The sequence below is a fragment of the Zootermopsis nevadensis genome, unplaced genomic scaffold (assembly GCF_977971745.1).
Source record: "Zootermopsis nevadensis isolate Lab colony 2312 unplaced genomic scaffold, Znev_1.0 Znev_ptg000002l, whole genome shotgun sequence".
NCBI classification, from domain to species: Eukaryota; Metazoa; Arthropoda; class Insecta; order Blattodea; family Termopsidae; genus Zootermopsis; species Zootermopsis nevadensis.
Window position 1 is genome coordinate 23,065,390 of NW_028259134.1, and position 22,200 is coordinate 23,087,589.

Below are 22,200 nucleotides of genomic sequence, written 5' to 3' on the forward strand. Positions count from 1 at the left end.
ACATGCATGGTACAGTGCAAACAGGAAAGATTTCCCCTGTTGCTCGCCACCTCGGACCGTCAGTCCGGCAAGCAGGGGACAGGGCGTCCGGGTAATTAAATCGAAAGACTTGTCCCATTAGTTCTCAATCACGTCACTAGGAGAGCTAGTGGGATATAACACTTAGGGCCACCCGTAACGTCGTTACCATAGCAACGTGATTAAAACAATGCGACGTCCACAGGATAGCATGCAGGGTGTCCTCCCCACGTCAGAGCAACCCAGTATCTCACAAGTCCGGATAAAATTATAAAGAACGGACTTACGATGTTAGGAAGACGATGGCTTTTTTTTTTCAAAACGCGTTTTGAGTTCAAGCCTCGGTATGTAAATAAGTAATTAGTTAATTAAAAAATACTAGAGAGTAACTGGTGACAGTGGAGCCTTCCAGTTGACACCTGAGATTACGTCACTGGCAGCCCAGCGTCGGTAAGAGACGCTACCGCTCATAAGAGCGCCCTTAAGCCGAGGCGTTCTCGTGAAACTAGGCAACACTTCCCTTGCATTTTATGGAAAGGGAGTGTTCATTACCGTGTTCACAACAGCCCGCCACAGGGGTCACACACTGAGCAAGATGAACCCCAGCCCACCCCAACCTATTTATTTCCAATTCATTTTAATATTATCCTCCCATTCTAGTTAAAGAAGTACAGTATATAATTACACGCTGTAGAGTCTTTGCTGATAACCTGATAGTTACTCATCTGGTCAAGAAATGCTTGGCCTTACAAGGATATACATGGTTCATTACGTTTTGACAAAAGCGTGTCGCTGGATATAAAACAGAATAATTGCGTCAAAGATATTAAAACAATGGAAAATAATAGGGAGCAAGGAACTCTGAAACGTCTGCGAAATTCTACCAGAGTACACGGAGAAAAAAGCAAATCGTTCCTGACGTTCGTATTTCCAGGTATGAATATAGAAGCAGTAATTTGGCACACCTTCGCTAAGCTTCCGCGGTTAAGCCCGAGCTTTATGGCCTCTGAAAGCCCGGCTGTAAACGGAACAAATGAAAGTGACGGCCACAGCCATCATAAAGTAGTGCGGGATGCATAAACGTGGCGTGTCACTGCTATCAGCAAAGTTCAGATCTCTTCCTGTCCTCTTGGGTCCGCTGTGAACTCGGGTGGGAATTGCACTTAAGTTGAGAAGCCAATATAGCACGTGTATGCTCTTTTGTGTGGGTGTAAAACTTGATCGCCGACTCTAAGGACCTGACATAAATCAAGGCGTCGATGTTGGCATTCTGCGTTGTAACGTTGTGTGGACACGTACGTACGAGCCAACAGGTGATATTACGCACAAGTCCATTTTAATCGTCGGACTTTCAGGCGGAACACAGAAACATAAAATATACTAAAATAAAAAAAATTCCTAAATTCAATCTGCTTTTAATATCGTCACGAATGTAAGTTTCGTGGTTTTTGTGCCATAAGACATCTGTTTAACTTATCTCACAATAATTTATAAGATATACTTATACAGTATGGTTTAAAAGTACCTGTGACAAACTTCATACGAGTCACATAGGGCGAGAGTGCACGTGCACTGGGACTTTTGAATCACCCTGTAGTATAGTAGAATTTTCTTGTTACAATCTGCTGACGAGATAACAGCATATTCTTAATTTTCTAATCTTTATATTTTGTACTAATAATAAATAATTATACAAAATCTGCCTGAAATGTCTGAGGCCCTGAAACTGACCCTCGTCATTCCGAAACAGAAGTGAGGACGAGGGAGGAGGAGGGGGGGATTTGAGATGGGAGACAAAAGACTGTCAAACTTGGGACGGCCGTTCGCTTAGAATTCAATTTATTTTACTGTGGCCAGTTAGTGAAAATTAAATACGATAAAAAATGGAGAGAGAAAAATGTTTTGCGGGAGGAAGGGGGGAGTGGCTGAGTGAAAGCGAGACATGTACGCAGTAATTTCTAACGACCACATATATTTTCCTGGCTTCGCCTCATTTGCATAACCAAGCCAGTCAGACAAGCGACTACTACAACGATTCTGCCTTGGTATGGAATTTAAGTGCAGAATTCGGAATCACTCTCTGCTGCTCGCTACGTTCCTCCGTGCTAATTCTATTCATTATAATTCGTCAGCACAATGCACCCTATCTTCATTTCACTGTGCTTATGTATTAACTGTTTATTTACATAAGCGAGGATTATTTTGTATTAAAATTGAATGTCAAAGCCTCAGATTTTCGAGACAGTTTAGAGAGAGAGATGCGTAGGTACTTTTATCATATTTCCATGGAAACCAGACAACTTTTTAAAGATAACAAAATTTCTAGCCGAATAATTAATCACGCTGCAGGCGCCATATTGTCCAGGATATGACGTCACTCTTTAGAAGAGAACTGCCTACAAAAATTTTAGTCTGAAATTTTCAAATTAAAGAAAACCACACTGAAGACATAGACATAGATGGTAGAATAATATTAAAATGGATCCTACAACAGGAAATGAGGATTTAAATTGGACTCAACAGGCACTATGTGTACCGTCAGTGTCTTTTATCTGTAATTATTACTGTTCTGCTCTTAACAGTGCAAGACCAAGTTTTACACCCGCGTAAAACAACAGAAACGTTTGAATGTTGATTGGTATAAACCGACGAGAGTTTGTGTGTGGACGAGGATAAACTTTCGAGGGTCAGAAGATGGTCATTTCTTGAACAACTGAGCGAGTTACTCAATTAATGTTTCACATTTTATTAATTTCTACATCCATTTTTAATTTCTTTAGCATATGTTAAAATAATCCTGTCTACCAATGTTTGCACGAGTAGCAGTCTTTAACATTCGTTTCGTTCCTCGCGATAAGGAAAACGAGTACCACAGCGTTACAGCAAATCAAATTCCTTGAACAACAACCAAGCTAAGAAAGAATTCCATAAATGCGTGGAACTCAAAAAAATGAGTTCCAGCAAAACAAAACGAACAAATGTTTCACCGCCTTAACAGCACAAAGATTTCGGCCTATATTCGAATGTGTAAGAATTTTTCTAATGAAGCAAAAATACAAAATATAATTAATATTTCTGCTCATATCCGAACTGTATTCTCAAATAAATGAGTTTTAGAATCTGCCCCAGCGCAGACATGGCTTCTGGAATCCTTAAGACATGGATCGGCGCGCGCTTTGAGCTAAGAGAGCTCGCAAATTATAGTCCAGTCACGTAGTATCAGACCATTGACTGCCGGTGACCGCAGTCAGTTTGCTATCCACAGCACACACACAGGCGGCGACATTTCGGCTCGGAGCGGACGTGAAAGAGAACAACATGTGGACAAAGTGGTGTTAACAGCCGCGAAACGTCCGAAAACTTTCATAGCTGTAGAGAATCGATCTGTGATTTTAATTTGCATCCTGACAAATGATGGATACGACGGGAATGAAAGCGAAATTGTAATGACGAAAGCGGCAGACTGGACGATAAATGCCCCAGTTAACAAAATTATAACAAGCGAGAACGCAAAATTCAGTGCTTAATTAAATATTACTTTGTATAAGGTAGCTTACCAGACTTTTACTCTTCAAAACACAGTAAATCAATTCAAGGAATATATTAATGCCCAGAAAAAAATACCCATCTACAAAACAATGAAATCTTTTAACACAAAAATGACACTTCATAACAGCCCTCCTTTTATTTCATTAAATTCCAACGTTACTGCAACATATCATAAAAACAAATTGTAATAACTGCAAGAAGTTTTACGATGAGCAGTTTTGAAAACATCGTTAAATGTTCTATTAAAACTTCATCTAGGCATCTATTAACACCGGACACAACACAGCAGTGCCAACGTCAAAGTAAAAGACCTGAAGATGGAGCTGTAAGCCCGAAACATTCAATCACCTGAAGAAATGAACCGTCCGCGAAGCAGATTACATAGCGCCGAGTAAAGCACGGGATGATTAATAATTTATAAACCATCACGGGGAAGTGGTCGTGGCCTAATTTAAGGCATCACCCCGACATCTGCCTGACCTGAAATTAAACGCATCTGTCGAAACACCACATCGAATTATGTGGAAATATGAGAAATCAGTAGATGACACTTCTGGACCGTAATTTTCTGCTAATTTCTTATTTTTCAACGTGGAAGCTGGAGAAATACGAGACGTGGAGAGAGAGAGAGAGAGAGAGAAACCTATCGGTAAAGAATAACTGTGTTAAACACGTTCTCCGTATGAATAAACACGTTTCCCAAACACTTCAGCTAACACTGTGGCCCTGTAGCGTAGTGTTATCTTACGCGAGGGATCAAGATTTCGGTGTGTTTTTATTTCCACTTCTTAAGAGCAGGGCAGATATTTTTTTTTCCTTCGCTGTTATTCTTGTCTGGTCCTCGACAGCTGATACAAGATTTGTAGAAGGGGGTGTACGTATTTCTAGCGCAGAGTCGGATACATCACCGCCTTCTTGATGCCTGTCAACCAGAATAATATAAACTCTTGTTTTTATCCGAGTCCGCTGTTATATCTCCGTGTGCATCTGCAGTAAAGTTTCTTTAATTCGAGATATATCGCTGTGATCCCTCATTCGACACCACGGTCCGTCCGATGTTTAGAAAAGACACGCAATAAAGTCGTCCAGGTTCACAGCCTGCGAGTTTCAGACACGCGCCTCATTCCGAACCCTCAGCGTGGACAGACCGAGATTTACGACTCAACACCAAAATTTAATACGAAGATATTCTTCAAAATCGAAGCGACGCTCTAATTCCAGCATTGCATTATTTATTTTGCTTTTGATATTAAAAACATTCGATTCTAAAAGTAAGATTTCAAGTTATCAGGGCGATGAGTATGAAGACGGTTACTTTCTGGCGTATACAGAGTGTCCCACAAGCGCAAAGCTTTAGGCGATCTATAACTTTGAGAAATATAGAATAATGTAAAGAGGGGAAAAATTGCTGCAGATCACGTGTTCTAGCCTCTCAAATGCTACAGTTTTCTTTGTCAGTGTGTGTTAGGGCGTTAAAGGCTTTACATTTCGAAGTGGCAACATTGTCCCTAAATTTACTATTAACAAATTTTAAATGTGACGTCGTAACGGATTATCCTAGGCAAACAAATTTCAACACTTGATATAGGAAAAACATGATTTTCTGATTTGGAAGAAAATTTTTGTATGTTTTTTTCTCATGGCAGAGAACTTGTGGGACATCCCGTATACTGCCAGATGTTTCAGAGGTACTTACTGCCTTCATCATCAGGCAATTCACATGTACGCTAATACCGGTTCCTGCGAAGTATTGATATAACATGGAAAGTAATTTCCATTCCATTGCCACCCCCAACACCCGCGACAGTCCACCCACTCCCACCGCCATTGTCTCCAGCAGACGCTGTGACACACATGGACTGCCTTTATATTCTGTTATACAAAACCATACGGGTGGCGTCTCGAGTCACGCAACCGCCACTTGAACAGATGTGGAATTAAGATTGGCCTCGAAGTGTGCGTCATTGAAGCGATATTATGCCTGGCCACGTCCACAGTTCGTGAGTCCACAAAGGGCTTTTTGCCCTCTGACAACGTGGACACTGAAGAACGTTTACCTTTGGGAGACTGGAGTTGCATGATATTTTCTACAGGCACTCTACCCCCCCCAGACCAGGTGTTCGAGGTGACAGTGGCTGTGAAAGCAGGTGTTTAATTACGCACGTATGTCCATACCTGCAGAACAGAATTTGTAGCAGACGTATGGACTGAGAGACTGGCGGATAAGTGGAATGATCGGTGTATGAATGAATTGACAGATTAACTGATGGATAATTAACGAATTAATTAATTAATTAATTAATTTACTAAGCTCATCATTCATACAAAACCTTCCTGAATTTTACCAACACGACGTATTTATGTGTTTCATATGAAAACGAAGTCATTTCCCTAAACAGCTTAAAAGAACTGAGCTTTGTTAATGGGGACTAGTTGTGTTTTTGGATGCTGTGACGCCAAGATACCGACGCCGGAAACAGTTCTAGATCTCACTGCCCGTAAGATACACGCGCGCTCCGCACTGAAACAAGGCCGTAACATTATTCTACATTTCAGTGAAAATTGTATTCGGGTTTCAGTACCAACTGTACCATTAAAGAACTTAAAAGAATTACAGCGTGTGAAGATACGCGGACAGACAGACAGACAGACGGGTGGACAATGATGGCGAACCGCGTCTTTCAATCGATGAGGACCGCTCTTCACACAGACACGCTGCCAGAATGCTGTTACATCTCTCAGCCTAATTTACACAGCAATTAATTTCAAAGCCTAAAAATCCGAAAAAAATAAAAATTCTTCAGGGTGGGGGATGGGGGATGGGCATTACAGCCAAAGAGTCCAAACTGCATTCAGGACGCATTCAACCTCTGTAGCAGCCTCTGTCGACCTAAGAACTTTCTAAAGGGGCGATAACAAATTAAGGAGAAGACGATATTGTTTTCATAACTGATTCGTCGTCTGGACCGAGTAATTGTTTCAAGTTCCGTGCTCCATAAAAGACGAAACCACCCAGTTCTTGGGGCTACGTATCTTAATGAACTCGTAGAAAGATGAAATACGTAAGAAATATTTCTTCACACAGGCAAAGAAGCCTTCCCTTCCGGAAGATTTTATAACTAGCAAATTGACCGGCAAGAACGCCGAGAAAATATTTAAAACACACGGTCATAAATATTTTCCTACAGGCCCAAAATGCCTTAACAACATTACCATGGCAACTGTTTTAGCGACACACACACACACACACACATATATATATATATATATATATATATATATATATATATACATATATTTATCAATTGATACAGCGTCATAAAATATCAAAACAGCCACCAAAGCCTTAGATAACCCGGGAGAGGATTTGCAATGCATTTTCCAGTGTTCCGTACGTAGACAATCGCGCATTCTGCTAGCAGCAGGACCGGACTGACTGACGACGTTGAACATCCATCAGAGCAGATGAAGGTGTTATATATAACTGAGGAGCTGCAGAAACCGAGCGTAGAAAAAAACTGTGGAGCCTGACGTCATTACACAAATCCTTCAATTATTTGTAGAGTGTGACAAATCTATAAACCCCCACAACAGGAGCTTCTGTTCGTAGAAAAATCTCATACGAAACGCGGGCGCCTCGTACACAAACACTACGTCATCATTACATCTCTACGTAATACCTATTTATTATAAAAAAAAAGTATCGATATCATAATACTAAAACAAACAGGGCTTATCGAGAATTATTTACACGATGTGCCAAAAGCTCTGTTCTCATCTCTCGTATGAACTAACGCGGCATCCTAAGATATTCTCTAAAATCTCACGTGTTGCCTCAAACATTTTGTGAATCATCTACTTCATGGTGGTCGAACTTCCTCTACTCTCGAAAACCGACAACCACTTTTCGACATCTCTAACAATCCTTACTCATAAATGACAGAAAAACATAATATATGCTCAAATATAAATTGTATTAATAATTACACAGATCACTGTTGTGTTTTATATTACTTTAAATTACCTTCTGACATAATTTTAACCCGGAAACCCTGCATCTTGCTGTCGTATTACCTGGAGCCTTAAAGTTTTCCGGGACCAGCTCGGAGCCATAAACACGGATCTCCGGCCACATCAGTTCCCTGGGGACGAGGTTAATTCGCCTTTTAACCACGTGACACGGCGAGGAGTAGCCCGACAGAACTTCATCAGATCTTACCGTTGGGTTTTAAAGTTAACAGCGTGTGTACAACTTTTACGTGAACCAACAGACGAGACACGACTCAGGAACTATTAACAAACTAACAAACAACTTAGCGGGTCTGGTTACAAGTGGTCTCGGGCAGGAAGTGACCCGCGGGCCCCCACTTTAACCACTCTGATTTATGACTACTCAGTCTTTCGTACAAGGAATTCATAAGAATGCAGTGCCAGTGGTGTTCTAGTGAGTTACTTCAATATCAAACAGCAGTCACTCGTTCTAGTGACCTTTGAATTATTACTCGTGCTCAACACATTTTGGGCAGAGGATGAATGTGACTGCGAAGTGACATGGTTTAAAAAAGACAGGACTTTCGGTGAACATATATACGTCATTATTCGTATTCTGTACATTCGTAAAGAACGCCTAAAGCACGTTACTTACTAATTAAAAACACAGCAGTTTGTCGGTAGAATCAGCTGAAGCTTTAAATCGGTCGTTGGCATTTTTCGGTCAGTGGACATATCAACGCAGTTCCATGTAAAATTTAGCTTTACGGTTATTGGAGTCGTCACCCGGTCCCCTGGTTGAATTTTCGAAGCGACATGGCGACCCATCCACCTCCCCAAACCCCCGAACAAACTGTGTTTATGTGTGCACTGAGTGATCAATTCCAGACTTCAATATCACTAATGATATCAGAACTGAAATACGTAAAATACATACAAGTAACAGTGGCATCTATTTACATAATTAAAATCCCTATGTTTATAAAAAGATGTAAAAAAAATGTTTGTATTTACACAGTTCACAAATTGCCATCATCCTATCCAGAAGTCAAAAAATACAAAAACAACATATTTTTTTTAATTTTGTATGAATATGAAACACGCTTTTACACAGGAATAAAATTAAAAATGAACATTTGTCTCAAAGGGGAACACAGTAACTGAATATATGAAGCGACGATAGGCTGGACATGTAGCTCGAAAGGGGGAGATATGAAACACATTCACAGAATCATGTAAACATTTTAAAAAAGGGGCCAGTTTGAAGGGAGAAGAGATTGAAGGACAATATTAAAAAGAATCTCAGGGAAACAGGATATTAGGGAGGCAGGGCGGGGGAGTGGACCTGGCTCACAATCGTGGCCAATGGCTGCCTCTCGTGAAGTTGTTTAAGTTTTAGTTACGAAAAATGACCTTCGCTTCTGTAATTCTGAAACTCAAATAAAAGACATTTTAAACCGTTGTCAAACTGACGATGACATGTTTCACTGTGGCGTTCTGAAGGGCTGGAAACCCTCTAAGATCAAACCGTACCTATTTATCTGTAAGTTAGAATGACAAATTTAAAACGAGAAATATTTCAAAATCAAGGTGTCTCAAAGGTCGTGCAAGCCGGATTTGGTGTCAATTTCCATAAGACGTGTTTCACACGGATATCTTTATCGTGTTTTCAATGAGACGCGGTGCGTTACTAAATCGAATTATTTTGCGTCGTCATGCTGAGACCACTGAGAAGATCTAGGCATAGCTGGGAGGATAATATTAAAGTAGATAATATGTGAGGGTTTGTACTGATCTCATCTCGCTCGAGACAGCGACAATGACGGCCTCTTATGAGCATTGGAATGAACCTCCCAGTTCCATAAAAGGCTTTGGTTTTCTTGAATACATGAGCGACTATCAGCTTCTCAAGAAGGACTCCCCCTGTGGAGATGGTTGAACACAGAACTCCAAGTTTCTCACTCAAAACACCAGTGTTCGTATGTCCGACGTTTCTGAGTAACATACTGCCTCCATCCCCAGTCCTCAAATCCGCACACAGCGTCACAAGTCGGAAGACCAATATCGGCAGTTGGTGAGTCATTTAGTTAATTCGTTAGTTACAATTTCTTCTTCAGGTACTTCGAGAATGTTAATCAGGATCGTCATCCAGTGCCCCTTTTCCAACCACCGTAAAAAAGTACGAATTATACTCAGAAATACAAGCAACAGCCATCGCCTCCCTCGAGATCTGCAATCGTGCTGAAAGGAGAAACGTGAAATTTCCCTCATTTATTCCCTCCTCGGATTTAAGTCTCCTCGTGTGTCAGCTTAAAACTAATTGGACGAACCAAGAGAAATCTCATGTCGCTAAAAGGAGACTCACTCTAGCCCTTCCTTCTACAACAAAATTCTTTATTTCGTTCTGAAAACCCATGCACCTCACGCGAAGAGAAGATTTTGAGGAGAAAGTAAAATATATGGGACCCTGGGCTGGGGGAAGAAATTGCTCGTAGCACCCCCCCCCCCCCCCAACCACCAAAGTCAATTTCTGCACTGCAAGATTACGCCATTTCAAGCAGACAGGGCGAAGGCTTAAACTTCCGAAGAGAGAGGCAGAAACAATCTTGAAGGCGACTCAGAATTGTTCCAGCTCATCACGAAGTGAGTTTATCTTTGCAACTCCAGACGTGTTTATGAACTTATACATGATTAAACATTAATAATATGAAACGAGCATGAGGAATCCCACAGAACAGATATGAGTGTTCCACACTTATTAAATTTCGATTTGATTTCTATACTGCCTTAACATCCGTTAACCCTTTAAAGCTCAGTGGTAACTATATGTACCACCTGCTTTAACAGTCACTAAGTATGCATTTTATTTGTGTTTCGTGTGATTCAAACAATAAACAGCGATTATTTCCTTAAACAGCGTTAACTTGTTGATATTTGTAATGGTGAAGAGTCGTGTTTTCTTCGCGGTACGGGCTGAATTCTTAAGTTTCATTTGAAAGAGCTTCGGCTCCAAAGGTTAATTAGCGTTTTAGACGTATTATTTCCTTAAACAGCGTCAACCAGTTGATCTTCGTAATGGTGAAGTGTAGTGTTTTCTTCGCGGTACGGACTGAATTCCTAAGTTTCATTTGAAAGAGCTTCGGCTCCAAAGGTTAATTAGCGTTTTAGTCGTATTATTTCCTTAAACAAGGTTAACTAGTTGATCTTTGCAATGGTGAAGTGTAGTGTTTTCTTCGCGGTACGGACTGAATTCCTAAGTTTCATTTGAAAGAGCTTCGGCTCCAAAGGTTAATTAGCGTTTTAGTCGTATTATTTCCTTAAACAAGGTTAACTAGTTGATCTTTGCAATGGTGAAGTGTAGTGTTTTCTTCGCGGTACGGACTGAATTCTTAAATATTATTTATGCGAGCTTCGGCTTAAGAGGCGTTAATATTCATTCACACGGCTGAAATTCATGTCACAAAGACACTTTTGACAAAGATGGACTCTCAATGACGCAGGCGACGTGAACTACTCACGACCTCGTATCGAAATTGAAAGAATTTTATTTTTCTCAAGACAGATGTCCAGTGGTCACAAAATCCTTACGCGTCGTAGCAGAAGCTTTTTTCGGAATCGAAATATCTGAGAAAGCGTTCGATAAATTTTCTTTTTCTTGTTATTTCTGTCAAATTTTTCTCAAAAATGTATAAATATCGTGGATGTCTTATTTTTGAGCAGCCTGTAGGGCCCTCTCTTCGGACTAATAATTCTTTGTGACAAGGTTTCGAGCCACTGGTCCACTGCATCGAACTCACTAGCAGCAGCATGTCATTTGTGACAAGTCCTTTTAGCGCTGTACTCTGCTAGTTTATGGGCTGTTTGTGGATTCAGAGCATGCGACGCTCAGTACCTGTCGACTGTGAAGCTCTGCAGTGGCGGCTCGTGCGATTGGAAATCAAGTGTCACATCCGGCTAAATTCATCGGATGCTGCAGACACCTCTCATGATTCACACTGCAGCCTGGACGCATAAATAAACGTTTAGATCTCCGGAGTTCGGCAAGACGAACTAACGTCAAAAGTAATTTTGGGCTTTGAGCCCTTTTTACAACAATAACGAATTTTTTTTATTTCCTAGATAAAATCGCACGTTTATTGTCCACACCGTGGAAGGACGCGTTTGTAAGTTGCGTCACTTCCACCCTGAAGATCGAGGCAATATTTAACCCGATAAATTGGCAACCACCTACACAATCCATAAGGCCACTAATCGACTTATTCAAATCTCATACAGTCGATATGTCGACGTGTTCAAATATTTCTGCAGTTGTCTTTTTTAATATAAATTGATGTCAGCTGTGTTTGTGAAAATTTAAGCAATATTAACCACTCTTAGTCGATGTCCGTCACGCTTCAATTGACATAAAGAACTTAAATTAAGTTCTGACGGTGGCGACTCTGGTAGCAAGGAGTGTAAACGAGGCTGTGGTGGCGCCTACGGCGGGGCCCGGCACGAATCTGGTTCATGTCACCGTGAAGATTTCTCGAATTTAATTCAGTTTGGAGAATAAATGTGAAGTGTTTACACGTAATTATAATGAAATGCGTTACTGTCTTCCGCGGTAAAGTTTTATTCCCGTAAACTGTGACGGGCCGTACGTTATTGCTAGTATTTTCATACGTCGCCCAAATTCGATCAAACTTTCCCACACCTGACACAACTTCCAAATTCACGAGTTTTTCATTCATCCTCAGTCACTCCGACGCGTATCGAAACCTAGCAGTGGCGGCTCGTAGGCATTTGTCTTCAACTTCAGTACCAACCTACGCACCTTAAAGGCGAGTGATGGTTGACTTTGAGCCTTAAACGATGATACGGGTCTGTCTGAGGCGGCAGAAACGATTTTATTTCGCACTTTATAGCGATGAATAAAAACACCATTTTGTACAGCGGCTTTTAGAGTCAAAGTTATCGCCATGGTTACCAATATAACAAAGCTTATAGGAGGCAATAACAATAACATCTCTACACGAACTTAGATTTCAAAAGTTATAAGCTGTTTTTATTTTTATTTTCGGTTCTAAGATATGTTTTCGTTTTGAAAGCTGTGTATAGAAACATGGTAAGAAATAGAACAAAACCGAAGTGTTGTTTGAAAGGATTAAAGCAACTAAAACACAAAAAAGAAATAAAACGAGAAACAACGACAAAAAACAAGGAAAAATATAAAAATCGTATTACGAAACTGGAACATCTGTGTCAAGACGTTGGACCCAACCCTTTTCGTTTTATGAAATTCCATTCTTTCTTTCTTTCTTTCTTTCTTTCCTTCTTTCTCTCTTTCTTTCTTTCTCTCTTTCTTTCTTTCCTTCTTTCATTCTTTCTTTCTTTCTCTCTTTCTTTCTTTCCTTCTTTCTCTCTTTCTTTCTTTCTTTCTTTCTTTCATTCTTTCTTTCTTTCTTTCCTTCTTTCCTTCTTTCCTTCTTTCTTTCTTTCTCTCTTTCTTTCTTTCCTTCTTTCTTTCTTTCTTTCTTTCTTTTTCTTTCTTTCTTTCTTTCCTTCTTTCTTTCTTTCTTTCTTTCCTTCTTTCATTCTTTCTTTCTTTCTTTCTTTCATTCTTTCTTTCTCTCTTTCTTTCTTTCCTTCTTTCATTCTTTCTTTCTTTCTCTCTTTCTTTCTTTCCTTCTTTCTCTCTTTCTTTCTTTCTTTCCTTCTTTCTTTCTTTCTTTCTTTCTTTCTTTCCTTCTTTCCTTCTTTCTTTCTTTCTCTCTTTCTTTCTTTCCTTCTTTCTTTCTTTCTTTCTTTCTTTTTCTTTCTTTCTTTCTTTCTTTCTTTCTCTCTTTCTTTCTTTCCTTCTTTCATTCTTTCTCTCTTTCTTTCTTTCTCTCTTTCTTTCTTTCTCTCTTTCTTTCTTTCTTTCTTTTTCTTTCTTTCTTTCTTTCTTTCTTTCCTTCCTTCCTTCTTTCTTTCTTTCTTTCCTTCTTTCTTTCTTTCTTTCTTTCCTTCTTTCTTTCTTTCTTTCTTTCTCTCTTTCTTTCTTTCTAGAGGTGCGCTTTTTACGTATCACTCTCTTAGTGTTTACTGCACTGCAGTTTCAAGGCTAGAATAAAGATCCTCTTCATATTCATTACACATTCAATCACAAATATTACAGAAGAAACAAGGAACTCATAGTGGGCTTTGACGAAAGATGCCTACCACATTGAATGGGAAACAGTACAAAGCCTTCCCTTATGAATGCCAGCAACAGCTCTAAGCTACCATTTTTTTAAGTTTATGGTCACTCGAGTTCAAACAGAACGGGAAGACATTTCAATTCTTTGAAGCCTCTTTAAGTTAAAAAATATATGTTTACGTTATGACTTGAAACACACGTATCATCTCTTCTGTAGGCTGCGTTTACACTATCACTTATTTTACACTACAAAATAACCAACAAACTCCATGACGTAAATCATTCGTGGGACAGCTCTTTGTTACCAGTTCATTCACGAATCCTCCGCATTTACATACGAAGGCGTGTTCATCGTTCCACTGGGTCCCATCCAAAATCAGTTCAATCCATCTCATTATTTAAAACATATTAATCTAAGATTCCTTTTAATATTATCCTCTCACCTATGACTGTGTTTAACATGTGATATCTTCCAGTCATAAATCTGTATGTAATCTCTAATAGACCATGTTTTTATTTCAATGACATTAGAATTATTGAACGAAAAATGTAATTTCTGAAGTTTCTCAACCTGTTAAGCCAATACGTTTTCCAAATAATTTTGTTCTCAAACCTTTATATAATTTTATGTCGCCATGAACAGAGTTATTTGAAGATCTTGTCAGCGGCCAAATTTAAAGTATTCCACCGACATCTTCCTGGAGAAACAGAGGAAAAACACGCAGAAACTGAGTCAGGAGCCGAGATTTGAATCCGAGACCAGGCTGAACTCGAAAGTGACGTGACACTGTCGTCGATTGTGATCTACGGAGCTGTATTCTCGAAACGAGATTAGTGTGTTAGCAACACATAACACACGAAACAGTGACCTCGCGCCAAGCGTCTCGGAACTTTACATTTATTTGGACACAATTTGTTTATAAAAGGAAAATTAACACAACACACGCTAATCGCCAAGGACTGGGATTCCTCACAAATGTACCAATGGCTGTTGAAGTGTAAACTCAGGCTTCTGACTGTTTCGTGTGTCATTCTGTCTTGATTAACACCACGCGTGAAATACAGAACGTGTTTGCCTTGGGCATTACCGAGCAGAGATGTTAAGGCAGTGTTTGCTTATGTGGTTAACTCGCTTATGTCTCCTGACCAAGTAACTTTGTTACAGTTTTCAAAACAACCCACGCCATGAATTCAAATTAAGGTAAGTGTGACTCCTTATAAGAACACAGAATAAATTACTTGGTCTCACAATAGCATTTTTTCTGTCTTATTTAATTTTAATTAAATTTACGCTGGATGCGATGAGGTGGACATGGAAACCGTAGTCACCGCTGCGCTGGCCAGATCTGTTTCTTTGTTTTACACAGCAGAGGTTAGGTTCACGACAGGAACCATATGGCGTCGTTTCTCAGATCCCCTGTGCACATTCACCCATCATGACTTGCATTAATCGAGCACCAATTACGCCTCACCGCATGTGCGATAACATCTGACACGTCACTGGTATTTACTGTGCATGAGAACGAGCCTTCTTCACGTACTGGCCACTGAACACGAAACCGAAGGCCATGTCCAATGCACTTCGAAGCAAAGAAGCAACCAAGACCGTCCTTTAGTTCGCGTCCTTTGCACGAAATTAACGTAAAAATGGCTGGTCGTGTGTGTCAGTCCGCATAATTCAACTCGAGAACCGATGGACGGATTTTAATTAAATTTGGTACGAACGTTATGCCACTGGGGACTACCCTAAAATCGTACTTTACAATATCCTATAGTCTATAATACCAACGTGGCAGACGAACAAACTTGTGAGGTGGGATCGACACTAGCGCCACTTGTAAAAATAGTTCCACAAAATGATGTTCGTTAGAGATTTTCGGAAAATACATAATTTTTGGTAATTCTTTCTATAAATGAATATTATAATTTGTCGGTTGCGTGTACCCGTACGGATCGTATCTTCCCAGTGCTTTTAACAGAAAACACGGAATTCTTTACGAAGAAAGAATCGAATAATTTACTGAGGGATTTCTGCATAACGTGCAGCGAATACTTGGCAGCAGCCTCCGCCCACGCACGCAGCAAAGTGTTAATACTGCCCTAACACGGAGCTTATACATTACATTTGGATGGGACTGTACGACGGCAAACCAGAACAAACGTGCCCCCGTAAGGGCGGTTATATGTGATTATATACAACGCACAACGAGCCGATATTATTACGCGGCAATGTACACGCATACGGGAAGGATTATATCCCAAATGAAGATCTATGAAGCATACAATCAGAGCCGCTTAGTGGCTGTTCAATGCACTAAAAACAAAGGAGGAGCGAACAGCATAAAAGTGTGGGAGCGTTTTTATTTAAACATGGGGTGGCTTTGGGGAGGGGGTTAGAGGGAAGAACTCGAGAAACACGAACACCGTCGTTACAGCGTGGTCCTTCTATTAACAGTATTAACGGCGATGGCGGGTATAAAAATCGGGACTTTCTTTTAATACTTTGTTAGTGTACCAACTTAATATTCAAATAATCCGGGTTTTGATTCCAATAGTCGCGACGAATATTAAAAATGAAAAGCATGATTCTTAATTCACTTCAAGTACAATAACAGCGGAGTGAAGATGGGAACACAAGTAACTCTCGAAACGTCGTGTTTAACAAATATACCTCAGACAGTGGACAACGAGCAACGTAATATTATTTTAAATAAATTGCCCTCTTATGTTACTTTTTGTCATATGAATCATAAGTAGAACCTTTTAAACCCGAACGAATTTTTTTCGTCTGAATGATATTTAAGAATTCAGTCCGTACCGCGAAGAAAACACAACTCTTCACCATTACAAAGATCAACTGGTTAACCTTGTTTAAGGAAATAATACGACTAAAACGCTAATTAACCTTTGGAGCCGAAGCTCTTTCAAATGAAACTTAAGAATTCAGTCCGTACCGCGAAGAAAACACTACACTTCACTATTACAAAGATCAACTGGTTAACGCTGTTTAAGGAAATGATCACTGTTTACAAAGAGAATTATACAAAAAGCCACTAATCCAATCTGTGAGCAAAATGAAGAAATAATAAATGTTAGAGCAGGTGGTTAATATAGTTACCACCGAGTACTGAAGAGTTAAATCACGCCATATTTTATTATTCTCGTACCACAGCCCTGTATATTTTCATCACAGAATATGAAGACCTCCGGTGTCGCGTGATACCGAACATAGTCCTCAGTTCCAACCCCCGCAAACCCCTATCGAAATTTTATTGAATCTTCACATTCGACCTTGCCCAATTTTTATTACCTTCTCCACCACGAGGGATGTTTGCAAAAGGGGTAAGTTGATCCTTGGCTGTCGGGGCAGGATGTGCTTCAGAGGGTTCCAGTTACTCAAAGCAACGTCCGACCAGGCCTTGCCCCACCCCTCGAGCGGGGAGTTTCAAAGGAAGCGGTTCTGCGGACAAGACAGGACTAAGTAACCGTAGGCGAGATATCTGTCTTCAGATTATCGCGCGGGTAGAATTCAGTGTAAAACCACGGTTTTCGGGGATGAGCCGAACGCAGAATTTTGAAAATTACGTAACGTTTCGTTTGCCATCTTCAGGGTGAATATTCATCGTTATGGAGAAAGTACGCACCTCTGAAACGTCGGTATTATTCTGCCAGACAACAAGGCTGAACATCTCGTAAGACCAACGCGTAATAAAGTCTTGCTAGCACATTTATGCTTTCAAGAGTTCAAAGGGAGATGAAGTTCTATCAAATTTCTTGGCATTCGACGTATATTTTAGAAATAAACCAGATACGTCGCTCTTATGTTCCGAAGGATATCATCGTCCCCTCCTACGCCTAACCCCAAGTTTTACTCAAGAAGACGAGGCGCTTTGTCGTACGAATCCGCTGGAGTGTTATCAAATTTCAATGCAAAGTAGTTGAGCCTCGGGGGGGGGGGGGGGGGGGTGCCCTGGCATTCGCCAAAATTGCTTCTGATCCACGTGACAGGGGGACGGTCGGACACGGGAACGGAACTTAGCAAGGTAAGATTAGATTCGTAATCAAAGCGATGTAATAATTGCTTTAAATATTGATGTTGCGTCGACCAAGACGTTCGTCCAGTCCTTGCCACTGACGTCACACGTAGTTGAGTAAGCAGGAATGCATCAGAGTCACTCTTGTTTGTAACCTGGAGCATTATCTAATCCAGAATGTCTACATATTTAACATGGAGGCTAGTAATTAACGCTGCAATCACGTGACGCTAATTTATCCGACTTCGTAGGAAATTACAGTCGTTACGTGATTAAATTACAGCACGTCAAAGTTATTTATGTCGCAACAAATTCTCTGACACGGCTTTTAAACTCTGATCTGAGTTAAAATTCATGAAAAATTGTTCTGTAATTATTGTGACCCACATTTAATGTACGGTACGGGGTGGGGGTTGAGAGTGTGTTAAGATGGTGAGAGATGCAGGTTACTACAGTGGATTTTAAGAGTTACAAGTGACAGGTTGTAAGGGTTAACTGAGTCTGAGAAAAATAATTCAAAGTTCTGGTTCTAATAGGTTTAAAATGGAAGTCAGGACAGGAGACAAACATGCGACTGCAATGGAGGTGAGAGGGCAGGATGTAAGACAGATTTATAGCCGTAATTACTGTTTCCATGGTAACCACGGCGAAATAGCCAGCGCTCGCGCGGCGAAACAAGTGAGAGATGGTGGAGGGGGGGGATTTATTGCGATGTTTTAGGGCTCTTTTCAGCCAATAATTACACAGAGACAGAAGACGAACGACCGGCGCTACGATTCACGTGAATTACTATACTTTCATTCTATAATACAACCCATCATCCTCTCCTCATTATGATGTACGTCGTTAATGGTTTATGAGAAAACGTAAATTAAAGTAGAGAAAAAGACAGCCCTGACAGGACGACAGTATACATCTTTTTGGGACTTGCTAAATATTCACGATTAGCAGTCGATATTAGGGAACAGACCCCGTCTCAAAAGGGAAATTGAAAAAAAAAAGCTACAATGAATCCAGCGCACCCCTCCGAAATCTTCCAGTCGCTTTAATTCAATGATTCTGATGCCTCCTCGTATACAGAAAGCGAACGAACCATCCCCAAGAAGACGCCTCGCTGGTTCGCCACTCTACCGAAATAAGCTAGGGTCCGGGGGGGGGGGGGGTGAGACTCAGGGCATTCAGGAGGATGGAAACACCCGAAAGGTGTCCAGGCGTTTTATCTGGATCTAAACTCCACTGCTTTGGAAAAGCCGTGCTTCAGCCCCCCCCCCCTCCCGGTTGTAAAACTGGGGGACAGTCGGAAAAAAACCGCATCGACATTCAGGTTTCGGAGAGCATAAAGCTGTTACTTACAACGAAAAAGTAGTTCCTATAAAAGTTCTACTGTTTCATAAATTATATACAGTACCAGAATATTAAAATATATTCAGGACCTCACTTACAGCAAAAAAAGAACAGCAAGAAACAATGGTAGTAGTGTCACAGCGTGGTTGAAGAAACAGCCCTGAGGATGGAAGTAGTATTTCACCCCGAAACGTTGGTATCCACCTACAAGTTCTCGTAGCGTTACAACCCAGAATACCAAAATCGACATTTTAACAGCAGTGACAACCACAAATCAGACATGAAAACAAAAATATTTAGGGGGGGCTTTGGGATTCTTGCAGTGTGATAACATTATTCTGAGACAGACTGTATTTTCAACTACATACCGATATGTTGCACGGTGAGCCATTTTCGTGGACATTTATACTCGTTCTTCGTCAAAACAATTTTCATTCGAAGAGCAAAGGGCCCACCCAAATTACGACTTTGACACAGTTGAAGACAGCGATAAACAAAGGCGAAATCATGTCCCGTATAATTCCTTTGTCCTTCACATTATGTGAATATTTTCATACGCTATTTTTATTGAGTCTAATTACTGTGTGATAAAATACTTTTTAATGGGTCCTCAAGCTTGCCTTCATGTCTCCCTTATTTGGTGCGGAGTTCTCCTTACAATGACGTCCGCTCACAGTGAAATTCGCAAGACACGTAATGTAAGGTAAAGTGGGGAGACAACGGACAAGGTGCAAACCCCTGGGATAAATCAGAGCAGTTCCACTATGTCACTGGAATATACTTAAGTTGTGGTTAAGAATCTACTTTTTTCAAGGAACGCCATGCAAAGTGAGATTATCATGGAATTCATAAGGCAATTAGTGCTTTATGTGATTTATTATTATTATAACGTGTACTTAAGGATTCTCTTTACGAATATTTTACTGGACTTTACATTAAGTACGACGTGTGGCAGCAACGTCCAATCGCGATACGAAGCGGGGCAGAGGCCTCCACCTCGGAGGGTGATTCTACATGACGATGCTCGACCGTGTTCAGCGTCGTATGAAAAATAACTCGTTTCATATAGTGACGTACGAAATTTATTACGAACCCAATCTCAAGTTGTTAACTTTCATACTTTATAAGTTTGGAGCTTTTGTTATGAACCTTTAAGACTCGTCTAAAGCAATCTCGTACCTATACCTTCCTGTCTTCATCAATCAGCAGCAACGCACTCTCCGTCTTCGGTACACTTAAAAAAATTCCAATCGAAATTTTCGCCAGTCCCAGAAATGAACATTCATCAAAAACATTTACAGTTAACAGCGGAATAAAAACAATGGGATGCTATGACTTCGGTCTTCTTAATACTGGTGTATAACAACGTGTTATCAGGAAGGGCAACCTAACAAAACACATCGTCTCCATCCTCAGGGGAGAAATCTTCAGATACAAGACGACGCGGTGTCACAGCCCTGAATACAAACATCGACGTATTCATCGGCGTGCGAACTTCAGACTTCACAGAAATAAATAAATGCAAAGATAATGAGTTGTAAGAGTCTGAAATGAGATGGGAAATTTCTTGAAACCTGGAAGATTTGAAAGGAGACGGAAGGGTAATATTAAAACGGATGACACAGCCGTGAAAATCAGACACGCATGTAAATGATTCAGGATTATTCTGAAGTTCCCTAACACCAAAGCACACATTTTATCCAAACTTTATTTCTCATAATTCCGTCACGAATCTTGTTTATAAACTTCACATTTGTGAAGACATATTCACGAACATGTCTCATATAATTTTAGTTAAGTCAGTATCGCGACTAAACTATTGGTTGGACAACTGAGGTTCGATTCCCGGCGCTGAGGTATCCCTGCCTCGTACTCAATGGACACCCGAGTTCTTTCCCAGTGGTAAAGTGGCCGAGACGTCAAACTGATGTCACCTCCGTCCAGATTACGTATACGTGGAGCTATACAACAATTTCGTCGTAAAAAAGTTCATTTGGTTCTACTCGGTTGATGCAGCGTCGTAATTCAACCAAGCAACCACGAATAGTCTTTTGGAGCAGATGTACCAACAGAGAATGTTCGCGAAAGATTATCACACCCCCAGCCATTCATTCAATATAGTACAGAGGGGATGGCGAAGAACTGGGTTGGCAACCGAGCCAAGAGATTACGTCTGGACAAATCCCAGTCGGGGATTTGTCCGGCTTACCTTACGTTCTCGCGTTCCAGAGTTTTGGTGTATCCTTTAGTGTCGGTTCGGAACCACGTGATGGCCCGGGTAGAAAACTCACGCTCAAGGAACAAGGCCACACCTCATGAATAGGGACACAGAAAGGTGTTACTTAGCAACCGTTCTTTGTTTGCTAAAGAGACGTTTCGTTAATGAACTACTAAAAGTTACACAAAAAACCCACCCCTCAGGTTCGTTATGGATTTGTTTGAATCATCAGTAGAAAATATGTTTTAAAAACAGTCTGGATCATCACTCGGAATGACAACTAATTCAAAGTATAAAAAAAGCTTACTTACTGACTTCCGGTCCCTTCTGAGGCCTGGAGACGCTAAGATGATTTCTTCCGTGGTTCCAAAAGGTCACTGCAAGAAAATGACGTAATAATATATTAAAATAAGCCACGACCACATCCAATTCATTTATCATCCGATCTTTCGTATATTCAATTCTAGGTAAGAAGGGCTTAAATCAGACTTTATTTCTACTGACTTAAGTCATTTTTACTAAGCAACAGACTGCATGATTTTTCCTTTTTCGTGATGAATCCCGTTCCTGTCTTACAGACCAAGAAGAGCGTCGGTTTGTTAAACCACAACAAGAAACTTTTTTTGATCTCATCAGAAACAGTAAGAGATTAATTATATTATTTTAAGTAGGATTTGAGGTTCTCGCGGTGGTCGGTACGAAGATGGACGTCTTCTTAAAGTAATTCCTGTTCATGATTAAAACTTATCACATAACAGATAAGACAATATTCAGTTTAATGATTCATCATCGGTTATCATCATTCTCACTCTGAGAGAGATTATTGCCTAAAGCAGTAAAACATACAATACGGCCATCAGGCCGTATATTCCTTGTCTAACGGGAAAAAT

The 22,200-nt window shown here is 40.4% G+C and overlaps 1 long non-coding RNA gene across 1 annotated transcript in view; it reads right to left on the bottom strand.

Annotated features, from left to right (window-relative positions):
* LOC110832123 (uncharacterized) overlaps positions 1-22,200 on the bottom strand; it is a 173,015-nt gene that overhangs the window by 44,806 nt on the left and 106,009 nt on the right. Inside the window, exon 3 of the long non-coding RNA XR_015536639.1 lies at positions 21,622-21,687. This is a non-coding gene — a long non-coding RNA (uncharacterized LOC110832123). The remainder of the gene's footprint in view (positions 1-21,621; positions 21,688-22,200) is intronic.